This window comes from Rhinoderma darwinii, chromosome 12, assembly GCF_050947455.1.
Source record: "Rhinoderma darwinii isolate aRhiDar2 chromosome 12, aRhiDar2.hap1, whole genome shotgun sequence".
Classification (NCBI taxonomy): domain Eukaryota; kingdom Metazoa; phylum Chordata; class Amphibia; order Anura; family Rhinodermatidae; genus Rhinoderma; species Rhinoderma darwinii.
This window is the reverse complement of record NC_134698.1, coordinates 7,632,941-7,645,191: the sequence shown is the minus strand read 5'-3', so window position 1 is coordinate 7,645,191 and position 12,251 is coordinate 7,632,941. Positions and strand designations below refer to the sequence as shown.

Sequence of the window (12,251 nt, the reverse complement as noted above, 5' to 3'; positions counted from 1 at the left end):
CCCTTAGTGACGCAGGCTAGTTTGGGCCTTAACCCCTTAACCCCTTCCCGCACCTGGACGGAACTGTACGTCCAGGTGAGCAGTAACTTTGCGCACCTGGGCGTACAGTTACGTCCGCGCTTTAACAGTTAACCGCCGCGCGGCGCTACGCCGCAGCGGCGGTTAACTGTGCAGGGTGTCAGCCCTCCTCTCCCCGTTGCCGATCAGCGGCCTGTCGCCGCTGAAATCGGCAATTAACCCCTTCGATGCGGTGGTCGATTGCGATCACCACATCGAAGAGGTTTACAGCGGATCGGCAGCCCCCCATATGTATTTGCGGGGGCTGGCGATCCTTATCATGGCAACCAGAGGCCCGACAATGACCTCCGGGTTGCCATGTACGGAAGCCTCGGAGGATCAGCCTCCGGCCGGTCCTCCGTTGCTTCCTGTCAGTGTGACTGTCACGTCACAATGACAGTTAGAACACATTACACTACGTGTGTAGTGTAATTTGTTCCAGCAGCGATCAGAGCTGCAAGTCTAAGTGTCCCATAGTGGGACAAGTAAAAAAAGTAAAAAAAAGATAATAAAAATGTTTTTAAAAAGTGTAAAAATAAAAGTTATAAGTGACATAAACATAAGCTTTTTTTCCTATAATAAGTCTTTTATTATAGGAAAAAAATTAACACGTTAAAAAAAGTACACATATTTGGTATCGCCGCATTCGTAACGACCCCAACTATAAAACTGTAATATTATTTTTCCCGCACGGTGAACACCGCAAAAAAAATAAACAAAAAACAGTGCTGAATCACAATTTTTTGGTTACCAACCCTCCCAAAATATACAATAAAAAGTGATCAAAAAGTCGCACGTACGCCAAAATGGTACCAATACAAACTACATCCCGTCCCGTAAAAAATAAGCCCTTACACCGCTTTTTTGACTGAAAATAAAAACGTTATGGCTCTCAGAATATGGTGACACAAAAATGTATTTATTTTATAAAGAAGTGATTTTATTGCACAAACGCTACAAAACATAACAAAATTATATACATCTGGTATCGCTGTAATCGTATCGACCCGCAGAATAACGTATAATGGTCATTTATAGCCCAGGGTAAAGGCCATAAAAAAACGAATAAAAAACATTGTCAGAATTGATGGTATTTGGTCACCTGGCTTGCCAAAAAATGGAATAAAACGTGATCCAAAAAATTTCTGGCACCCCAAAATGGTACCAATGAAAACCTACAGACTGTCCCGCAAAGAATAAACCCTCACACAGCTCCGGTGGTGAAAAAATAAAAAAGTTCTGGCTCCCAGAATATGGCGATGCAAAATGTGCAGAGTGTTCCAAAAGCGGATAAGATTGGGCGCCATTTACCAGTGCGACACCGGCCACATATCTGCGGATTATTATTTATTTACTGCATTATTATACCCTCTTATTATACCCTGATGTACCCCGCACAGATAACATATACCCTGATGTACTCCGCACAGATAACATGTACCCTGATGTACCACGCACAGATTACATATGCCCCCACATTACAAACTGAAACACCAGTAAAACCCCAAACAGAACAACTACCAAGCTACATCTGCGCCCCAAAAGCCAAATGCCGCTCCCTCCCTTCTGAGCCCTGCAGCGTGCCCAAACACCAGTTTACGTCCACAGATATGGCATCGCCATACCCGGGAGAACCCGGTTAATATTTTATGAGGTATTTGTCTTCAGTGGCACAAACTGGGCATAACATGTAGTGCACTAAAATGGCATATGAGTGGAAAATTGTAATTTTCACTCCGCACCATGCGCTGCGCATTAACCCCTTCGCGCACCACAACATAGCATGTCGTAGTGTGGGGGGTGATGTATGGAGCGTCTCACGTGAAAAATAAAAAATTTAAAACGGCAAAAATCGCTGTTTTTTTGGTGCCCTTGGCTCTAGCTAAAAATGTAATAAAAAGTGCTCAAAAAGTTGTATGTACCAAAAAATGGTACCAATAAAAACGACCGCTCGTCCCTCAATAAATAAGGCCTCATACCGCTCTATTGACTGAAAAATAAAAAAGTTGTGGCTCTTGGAATGCGGGGAGGAAAAAACTAAAAAGGAAAAGAAAAAAATGGATCAGTCCAGAAAGGGTTAATTACTTTCTAATGAAAAACCATTTATGACCACACCTGGGGTATAGCCGTACTCGGGAGAAATTGCTTTACAAATGTTGGGCAGCTTTTACCCCCTTTATCCTTTGTAAAATTGAAAAAAATGCAACATTTTAGTGGAAGAAATGTTGATATTAATTTTCATGGCCCAATTCTAATAAATCCTGCAAAAGACTTGTGGGGTCTAAATGCCCACTATATCCCTAGATAGATTCTTTGAGTGGTGTAATTTCCACTTTTGGGGGGTTTCCACAGTTTTGGCCTCTCATGGGCTTTGCAAATGCGACATGGCACCCAAAACAAATTTCAGCTAAATTTGAGCTCCAAAAGCCAAATAGCGCTCCTTGCCTTCTAAGCCCCGCTGTGGGTCCAAACAGCACTTTATTACCACATATGGCGTATTTACGTAATCGGGAGAAATGGTTTTACAAATGTTGGTGTGCTTTTTTGCCTTTATTCCTTGTAAAAATTAAAAATGGCTACCTTTTTTCAGAAAAAAAGTCGATTTTTACCTTTACAGAATAATTCCAATGAATTCAGCAAAACAACCGTGGGGTCAAAATGCTAACTTTACCCCTATAAAAATTCCTTGATGAGTGTAGTTTCCAAAATGGGGTCACTTTCCGGGGGATTCCACTATTTTGTTCCCTCCAGTACAATTCAAACGCGACATGGCACTGAAAACTATACCAGCATAAACAGAATTTCAAAATCCAAATGGTGCTCCTTCCCTTCTGAGTCCTGCTGTGGGTCCAAACAGCAGTTTATTACCACATATGGGGTATTGCTATAATCAGGAGAAATTGTTTTACATATGTTGGGGTGCTTTTTCTCTTTTATTCCTTGAAAAAATTACACATTTCTACGTTTTTTCAGAAAAAAAGTAGATTTTCACCTTCACAAACTAATTCAAATAAATTTAGCAAAAAAACTGTGGGTTCAAAATGCTAATTATACCCCTAGATAAATTCCCTGAGGGGTGTAGTTTCCAAAATGAGGTCACTTTTGGGGGTCTTTATTGTTTTGGCCCCACAAGACCTCTTCAAACCTGACATGGTACCTAAAATATATGCTAAAAAAAGGAGGCCCCAAAATCCACTAGGTGCTCCTTTGCTTCTGAGGCCGGTGTTTTAGTCCATGACCGCACAAGGGCCACATGTGGAGTATTTCTAAAAACTGCAGAATCTGGGCAATAAATAATAAGTTACATTTCTCGGGTAAAACCTCCTGTGGTATAGAAAAAAATTTATTACAAATTCATTTTGTAAAAAAATAATGAAATTTTGAACTTTCACCTCTACCTTGCTTTAATTCCTGTGAAACGCCTAAAGGGTTAATAAACTTTCTGAATGCTGTTTTGAATACTTTGAGGGGTGCAGTTTTCAAAATGGGGTGATTTATGGGGACTTTCTAATATATAAGGCCCTCAAAGACACTTCAGAACTGAATTGGTCCTTGTAAAAATCGCCTTTTGAAATTTTCTTGAAAATATGAGAAATCGCTGCTAAAGTTCTAAGTCTTGTAACGTCCTAGAAAAATAAAAGAATGTTCAAAAAACGATGCAAACATAAAGTAGACATATGGGTGATGTTAACTAGTAACTATTTTGTGTGGTATTAATATCTGTTTTACAAGCAGATACATTTAAATTACGAAAAATGCAAATTTTGGGTGTTTTTTACTAATAAATATTGAATTTATCAACCACATTTTTTCACTAACATAAAGTACAATATGTCACGAGAAAACAATCTCAGAATCGCTTGGATAGGTAAAAGCATTCCCGAGTTATTACCACATAAAGTGACACATGTCAGATTTGAAAAATCGGCTTCGTCCTGAAGGCCAAAACAGGCTCAGTCCTGAAGGGGTTAAGGACGCAGCCTTGTTTTGGCCTTAAGGCTCAGAGGCCATTTTTCAAATCTGACATATTTCACTTTATGTGGTAATAACGTCGGAATGCTTAAACCTATCCAAGCGATTCTGAGATTGTTTTCTCGTGACACATTGGGCTTTATGTTAGTGGTAAAATTTGAACGATATATTCAGTGTTTATTGGTGAAAATGTGCAAAATGTATAAAAAAAATTATAAAAAATAGCATTTTTCAGAATTTAAATGCATCTGCTTGTAAAACAGACGGTTATACCACCCAAAATAGTTACTAGTTCACATTTCCCATATGTCTACTTTAGATTGGCATCGTTTTTTGAACATTCTTTTATTTTTCTTGGACGTTACAAGGCTTAGAACATAAACAGTAATTTCTCTTTTTTTTAAGAAAATTTCAAAAGCCTTTTTTTTAAGGTACCTCTTCAGTTCTGAAGTGGCTTTTAGGGGCCTATGTATTAGAAACCCTGATAAAACACCCCATTTTAAAAACTAGACCCCTCAAAGTATTCAAAACAGCATTTAGAAAGTTTTTTTAACCCTTCAGGCATTTCACAGGAATTAAAGCAAAGTGGAGGTGAAATTTTCAAATTTCATTTTTCTTGCTGAATTTCAATTTTATTCAATTTTTTTTTTGTAACACTTAAGGTTTTACCAGAGAAACACTACTAAATATGTATTGTCCAGATTCTGCAGTTTTTAGAAATGTCCCACATGTGGCTCTAGTGCGCTCGTGGACTAAAACAAGCCCTAGAAGCAAAGAAGCACCTAGTGCATTTTGAGGCCCCTTTTTTATTAGAATATATTTTAGGCAGCATGCCAGGTTTGAGAGGTGTTGAGGTGCCAAAACAGTAGGAATCCCCCAATAGTGACCCCATTTTGGAAACTACACCCCTCAAGGAATTAATTTATGGTTGTGGTTATCATTTTGACCACACAGTTTTTTCACAGCACCTATTTGAATTGGTCTGTGAAATAAAAAAAATGACATTTTTTCCAATAAGATGGCATTTTTTATCAAAAGGTCTTATTTTCACAGGGAACAAAATACCCCATTTTGTTGCCCAATTTGTCCTTAGTGCGGCAATACCCCATTTGTGGTGATAAACTGCCGTTTGGGCCCATGGGAGGGCTCAGAAGCAAAGGAGTGCTATGTGTTTGTTGGAGTCCAGATTTTGCTGGATTGGTTTTCGGGTGCCATGTCGCATTTGCAGAGCCCCAGAGGTATCAAAGCAATGGCAACCCACCAGAAGTGACTCCATTTTGGAAACTACACCCCTCAAGGAATTCATTTATGGGTGTTGTGACCATTTTGACCCCACAGTTTTTTCACAGAACTTATTTGAACTGGGCTAGAAATTAAAACCAAATTATTTTTTCCAATAATATGTAGTTTTGGCTGAAAATTTCTAATTTTCACAAGAAATAAAATACCCCATTCTGTTGCCCAATTTGTCCTGAGTGCGGCAGTACCCCATTTGTAGTGATAAACTGCCGTTTGGGCCCATGGGAGGGCTCAGAAGGAAAGGACCACCATTTGGCCTACTGGGGATTTTTTGGTGCAAAGTCATGTATGCAGAAGCCCCTAAGGTACCAGTACAGTTGAAACTCCCAAGAAGTGACCCCGTTTTAAAAACTACACCCTTGAGGCATTCATCTAGAGGTGTAGTGAGCATTTTGACCGGAGACATACACCCCATAAACTGTAATGTGGGTTCTCACGGGTATGTCAATACCCTACATGTGGCTGTAATCAGCTGCCTAGGCACGCAGCAGGGCTCAGAGGGGAAAGACGAGGGGGGAAAAGCTGTGGGGAGTGCATCAGGGTAAGTAAAACTGGGGTAGATTAAAAACCAAGGGATGTATGATAAATTTTGAAGCTCTCTTTCATACGGAGCCTTAGTTTTTCGGGACATGTGTCACATTTATATATTGTGTCCTCCCTTATACCCCTCTTATAGCAGACTTTGTACCTCTTTTGACTTTTTCCTTTCTTGCCAGTTTGGGGAACTTCTCCTGGAAATTGTTGCCCTGGTACGATGCGTGTGGCCTCGCCTCCAGAAGTACTGGGTGCCCCCCCCTTCTTAGTCCATAAAAATTAGTTTCTTGATAACCACCTCTTGAAATTCCAGGAAAGTTCCCGTCTGGCCTGTACATCGATGTAGCATGTACGCGTTGTACAATGCCATCTGTATGATGTGCCCGGCCAGCTTCTTATACCACACCGCATAGCGCTGTAGGGCTTCAGGGCTTGATCTGACAAGTCCACCCCTCTCATGTACCTATAGTAGTCCAGGATGCAGTCTGGTTTGGGGGTCTCTGTACTGGTACCTCGTACAGGTACATGTGTACTGGTGGGACATCTCTCTTGTCCTTGACACACAATATGTTGCTGCTAGATTATGCCCTGCTCTCACCCCTTCTGAGCGTTTGCCCAAGCAGAGTCTTAGGGAGGCCTCTCAGATTTCTTCTAGCAGTGCCGCATGCCGCAGGAGTGAGGCAGTTGAAGAGTGGGACGCTGGTATAAAAATTATCCAGGTAGAGGTGGTAACCCTGGTCCAGCAGTGGGTGCACCAAATCCCACACAATTTTTGCGTAACTCCCAGTAAGGGGGGGGGGGGCATTCTGGGGGCTGAATACTGCTGTCCTTCCCTTCATATATCCTAAATTTGTAGGTATACCCTGATGCACTCTCGCAGCTTATACATCTTTACGCCATACCTTGCCCTCTTACCCGGCAGGTACTGGCGGAATTGAACCCTCCCTTTAAAATGTACCAAGGACTCATCAATAGAAATACACTTCTCGGGGGTGTATGCTTGGGAAAACCGGGCACTGAAACGATCTAATAGGGGTCTCCATTTATACAAACGGTCAAAACTGGGGTCATCTCGGGGTGGGCACGGCTCATTATCAGTATAATGTCAGAAAATCCTTTTTATACCACTTTTTTTTATAACACAAAAGGTTTTACCAGAGAAACGCAACTTAATACGTGTTGCCCAGATTCTGCAGTTTTGAGAAATATCCCACATGTGTCCCTAGTGCGGTAAAGGACTGAAGCACCGGCCTCCGAAGCAAAGGAGCACCTAGTGGATTTTGAGCCCTCCTTTTTATTAGGCACCATGTCCTGTTTGAAGAGGTCTTGTGGTGCCAAAACAGTGGAAAACCCCCAAAAGTGACAGCATTTTGGAAACTAGACCCCTTGAGGAATACATTGCAGTTTTCATGGGGTGCATGCGGCTTTTTGATCAGTTTTTATTCTATTTTTAAGTGGCGCGGTGACTAAAAAAAAATAATTCTACTATTGTTTTTTTAATCTATTTTACAGCGTTCACCGTGCGCTATAAATGACATTCACTTTATTCTGCGGGGCGATACGATTACGGCGATACCAGATGTTTATAGTTTTTTTTTATGTCTTATGGCGTTTGCACAATAAAATACGTTTTGTAAACAATCATTCACTTTTTGTGTTACCTTATTCTAAGAGCCATAACGTTTTTATTTTTCCATCAATAAAGCCGTGCGAGGACTTATTTTTTGCGTAACGAACTGTAGTTTCGATCAGGACCATTTTTTAGGTACATGCGACTTTTTGATCTCTTTTTATTCCATTTTTTGCGAAGTGAAGTGACCAAACAATTGGGATTCTGGGACGGTTTATTATTATTTTATTTTACGGCGTTCACCGCGCGGGATAAATAATAAAATAATTTTGTAGTTCAGGCCGTTACGGACGCGGCGATATTAATTATGTATAGTTTATTTGTTTGTTTATATATTTTTATTAATAATAAAGGACTGATAAGGGAAAAAGGGGGATTTTTACTTTTATTACTTTTAAATCTTTTATTTTCTTATTTTTACACATCTTTTTTTAACTTTTTTTTTAACTTTATTACTTTGTCCCACTAGGGGACTTGAGAGCAGGAGGCCCTGATCGCTATTCTAATACACTGCACTACATACATAGTGCAGTGTATTAGAGCTGTCAGCTACTCACTGACAGCAAGCATAGTGGGTCCTGACTTCGTCAGGACCCATCAGGCTTCCGTCGATGGCATAGCCGGACGCCATTGTTTGGTGTCCGGTTGCCATAGTCACTATCGCCGGCCGCTATCGTGTAGCAGGCCGGCGATGGCAGCTTAACCCCTAAAAAGCCGTGATCGCTATTCAACACGGCTTTTCAGGGGTTAATCAGCGGGGACACAGCGATCGGTCCCCGCTGTAGGAGCTGTGACAGCTGCTGTACGAGACAGCAACTGTCACAGCTCCTGTATGTGTCGGGAGGACGGCCGAAACGGCCGTTACTCCCGAGACGTACTATTCCGTCATGGAGCGCGAACAGGGCGCTTTCCATGACGTAATAGTACGTCACTGAGCGTTAAGGGGTTAAGGTTCAGACCCCTTTTTTCAAATCTGACATATTTCACCTATCCAAGCGATTCTGAGATTATTTTCTCGTGACACATTGGGCTTTATGTTAGTGGTAAAATTTGGTCGATATATTCAGTGTTTATTTGTGAAAAATAGCAAAATTTAGAGAAAATGTTGGAAAAATAGCTTTTTTCTGAAATTTAATGTATTTGGTTGTAAGACAAAGGGTTATACCACTCAAAATAGTTACTAGTTCACATTTCCCATATATCTACTATATGTTGGCATAATTTTTTGAACATTCTTTTATTTTTCTAGGACGTTACAAGGCTTAGAACATAAGCAGCAATTTCTCATATTTTGAATAAAAATTCAAAAGCCACTATTTTTAGGAACCGGTTCTGAAGTGGCTTTGAGGGGCCCATATATTAGAAACTCCCATAAAACACCCCATTTTAGAAACTAGACCCCTCAAAGTATTCAAAACAGCATTTAGAAAGTTTATTAACCCTTTAGGTGTCTCACAGGAATTTAAAGCAGAGTAGAGGTGAAATTTACAAATTTGCATTTTTTTTTTGTCAGAAAATACTTTTTATTCCATTTTTTTCTGTAAAACAGAAGGTTTTACCAAAGAAACGCAACACAATATTTATTGCCCAGATTCTTCCGTTTTTAGAAATATCCCACATGTGGCCCTAGTGTAGTAATGGACTGAAACACCGGCCTCAGAAGCAAACGAGCACCTAGAGGAGTTTGAGGCCTCCTTTTTGTTAGATTATATTTTAGGCACCTTGTCAGGTTTGAAGAGGTTTTGTGGTGCCAACACAGTGGAAACCCCCAAAAGTGACCCATTTGGCAAACTACACCCCTCAAGGAATTTATCAAGGGGTATAGTGAGCATTTAGACCATACAGGGTTTTTTTTGCTGCATTTTGTGGAATTAGGCTGTGAAATTGAAAATCACATATTTTTCTGATAAAAGTTACAACATTTTAATTTTTACAAGGAATACAGGAGAAAAAGCACCCCAACATTTGTAAAGCAATTTCTTCCGATTACGGCAATACCCCATATGTGGTCATACACTGCTGGTTGGACAAACGGCAGGGCTCAGAAAGGCAAGAGCGCTATTTGGCATGTAGATTTTGCTGGATTGGTTTTTGGGCGCCATGTCGCATTTGCAGAGCTTCTGAGGTACCAGTACAGGGGAAACCCCCCAAAAGTGACGCCAATTTGGAAACTAGACCCCTTGAGGAATTCATTGTAGTTTTCATGCGACTTTTTGATCAGTTTTTATTCTATTTTTAAGTGGCGTGGTGACTAAAAAGCAGCAATTCTACTATTGTTTTTTATTCCTTTTTTTACAGCGTTCACCATGCGCTATAAATGACATATTCACTTTATTCGGCGGGGCGATACGATTACGGCGATACCATATGTTTATAGTTTTAATATGTCTTATGGCGTTTGCACAATAAAACACTTTTTATAAAAAATCATTCACTTTTTGTGTTACCTTATTCTAAGAGCCAGAACGTTTAAATTTTTCCATCAAGAAAGCCGTGCAAGGACTTGTTTTTTGCATAACAAACTGTAGTTTCAATCAGCACCATTTTTAGGTACATGCGACTTTTTGATCTCCTTTTATTAAATTTTTTGGAAGGTGAAGTGACCAAAAAATTGTGGTTCTGGTATGGTTTATTATTATTTTTTTTTACAGTGTTCACCGCACGGGATAAGTAACTAAATACTTTTGTATTTCAGGTTGTTACGGACGCGGCAATACCAATTATGTATAGTTTATTTATAATTTTAATAAAAAGGGACTGCTAAGGGAAAAGGGGGATTTCTACTTTCATTACTTTTAAAACTTTTATAGAAGTTTTTTTTAATTTTTACTTTGTCCCACTAGGGGACTTGAAGGCAGGAGCGGGGCGGCAATGGTTGTTTAACCCCTATGAAGCCGCGATTGCTATTGAACGCGGCTTCTAAGGGGTTAATCGGCGGGGACACCACGATCGGTCCCCGATGAAGGAGCTGCGAACTGCTGTACGAGACAGCAGTTGTCACAGCTTATGAAAGTGCCGGGAGGGGGGGGGGGTAGGGTGGTTATTCCCATGACCTACTATTAGATCACGGAGTGCGAATGCTCTAGTTAGCATGACCTAATAGTGGGTCATGGAACGTTAAGGGGTTAAACAACGATTTGTTCTCAAGTATCCAAGAATGATGTCAATGGGAGCCAAGAAGTACAAAATAAGATTTTTAGAAATTCAGTCTAATATAAAAAGCAATGCAAAAAAGTGAGATCCGCATTGAAAATCTGCAACAAACCCATGATGTGTGAACTCAGCCATGTATAGGAATAAGATTATTATATGACAGGTCTCCTGGAGAAGCATTTACTTTATACTTTTTCTTCCCTTTGCATCCACTCTTAGGGTATGTGCACACACACTAATTACGTCCGTAATTGACGGACGTGTTTCGGCCGCAAGTCCCGGACCGAACACAGTGCAAGGAGCTGGGCTCCTAGCATCATACTTATGTACGACGCTAGGAGTCCCTGCCTTGCTGCAGGACAACTGTCCCGTAGTATAATCATGTTTACAGTACGGGACAGTTGTCCTGCAGCGAGGCAGGGACTTCTAGCATCGGCTCCTTGCACTGTGTTCGGTCCGGGACTTGCGGCCGAAATACGTCCGTCAATTACGGACGTAATTAGTGTGTGTGCACATACCCTTAAATTTGGCTCTAAAAATTGCATGAAAAAGTGTAGAGAGCCAGTCTGAGATGTGTCATACCACAGTAGTTGAAAAGCATGGTTCAAAAATGACATATGACGATTGAGTTTAACCAGGAAAGTGGAGGGTGGTCGGGGGTGGATGTAAAATAAAACAAAATGTAACTAGAGTTTTCTCTTGTTGATCCAGAAAAAGGGGAAAAAAACAACCAATAAGGCATGGATGAAAAATCATTCTCTCTGACTTCGACTCAGAATGACATTTAATGGAGTCAAAAATTTGGATCCGTATTTTTGATTCTTTTTATGTCCATGAGTAAAACACAGACCAAACAAAATACCCTGTGCCCTCGTTAAGTCTACTTCAACAGCAAACATGTTACAGCATCTGCACGCTTGCCGCTCACAAGAACCGTCCTCCATTGCCCCTTTTAACACGTCGCTTTATCTTTTATTCTTTATATGCTTCTTTCAAATAAATATAAATATTTTACTTCTTAAAAGTTCATGCCTACAGGCAAAGTCTACGCCGAGGCAATCTCCCCTCTGCGCTATAGAAGACAATATAGTATCAAATATAGATCTGTGTTGTAAACCTCATTGACTTCCATTAGGTGAATTCTGATATTTGGCTTCTCCATTCATTAGAGAAAATCTGAAATTATGCAAACATGTTAAATTCGCAAAGACTGCTAAACTGGTCAAAAGTTTTTGCTCATCTCTTTTTGCAACTCATCTATTCTTCTCTAAAAGTCCAATTGTGAATTCAACGACTGGACGAAATGATTAAAAAAAACAATGGTAAGTCTACAATCCTTTAGTCTCGGAAACATCAGAGAGGTTTTGTGAGTTTGCCACTAGACTCATAACGTCTTTGCTCCTTGCCAAGTTTTTGATTAAGCCGGTGGAGCAATGTGTTCAACAAAGTTAAAAAGAGTAAGAGACAAGGACATGATGATATCATTGTCATTCAAAAAGTAAGTAAACATCTTCTGATGGACGACCTTCAATCTTTAGAACGAAGGAACCTGGTGAGTGAAGTTGTTGGCCAGTAGAATAGCATTATTATGACTGAAGTTAATGGC

The 12,251-nt window shown here is 40.3% G+C and overlaps 1 protein-coding gene across 3 annotated transcripts in view; it reads right to left on the bottom strand.

The window, feature by feature from the left end:
* The window catches only part of LOC142665089 (olfactory receptor 5AR1-like), a 64,550-nt gene that overhangs the window by 10,674 nt on the left and 41,625 nt on the right, over positions 1-12,251 (bottom strand). The window lies entirely within an intron of this gene.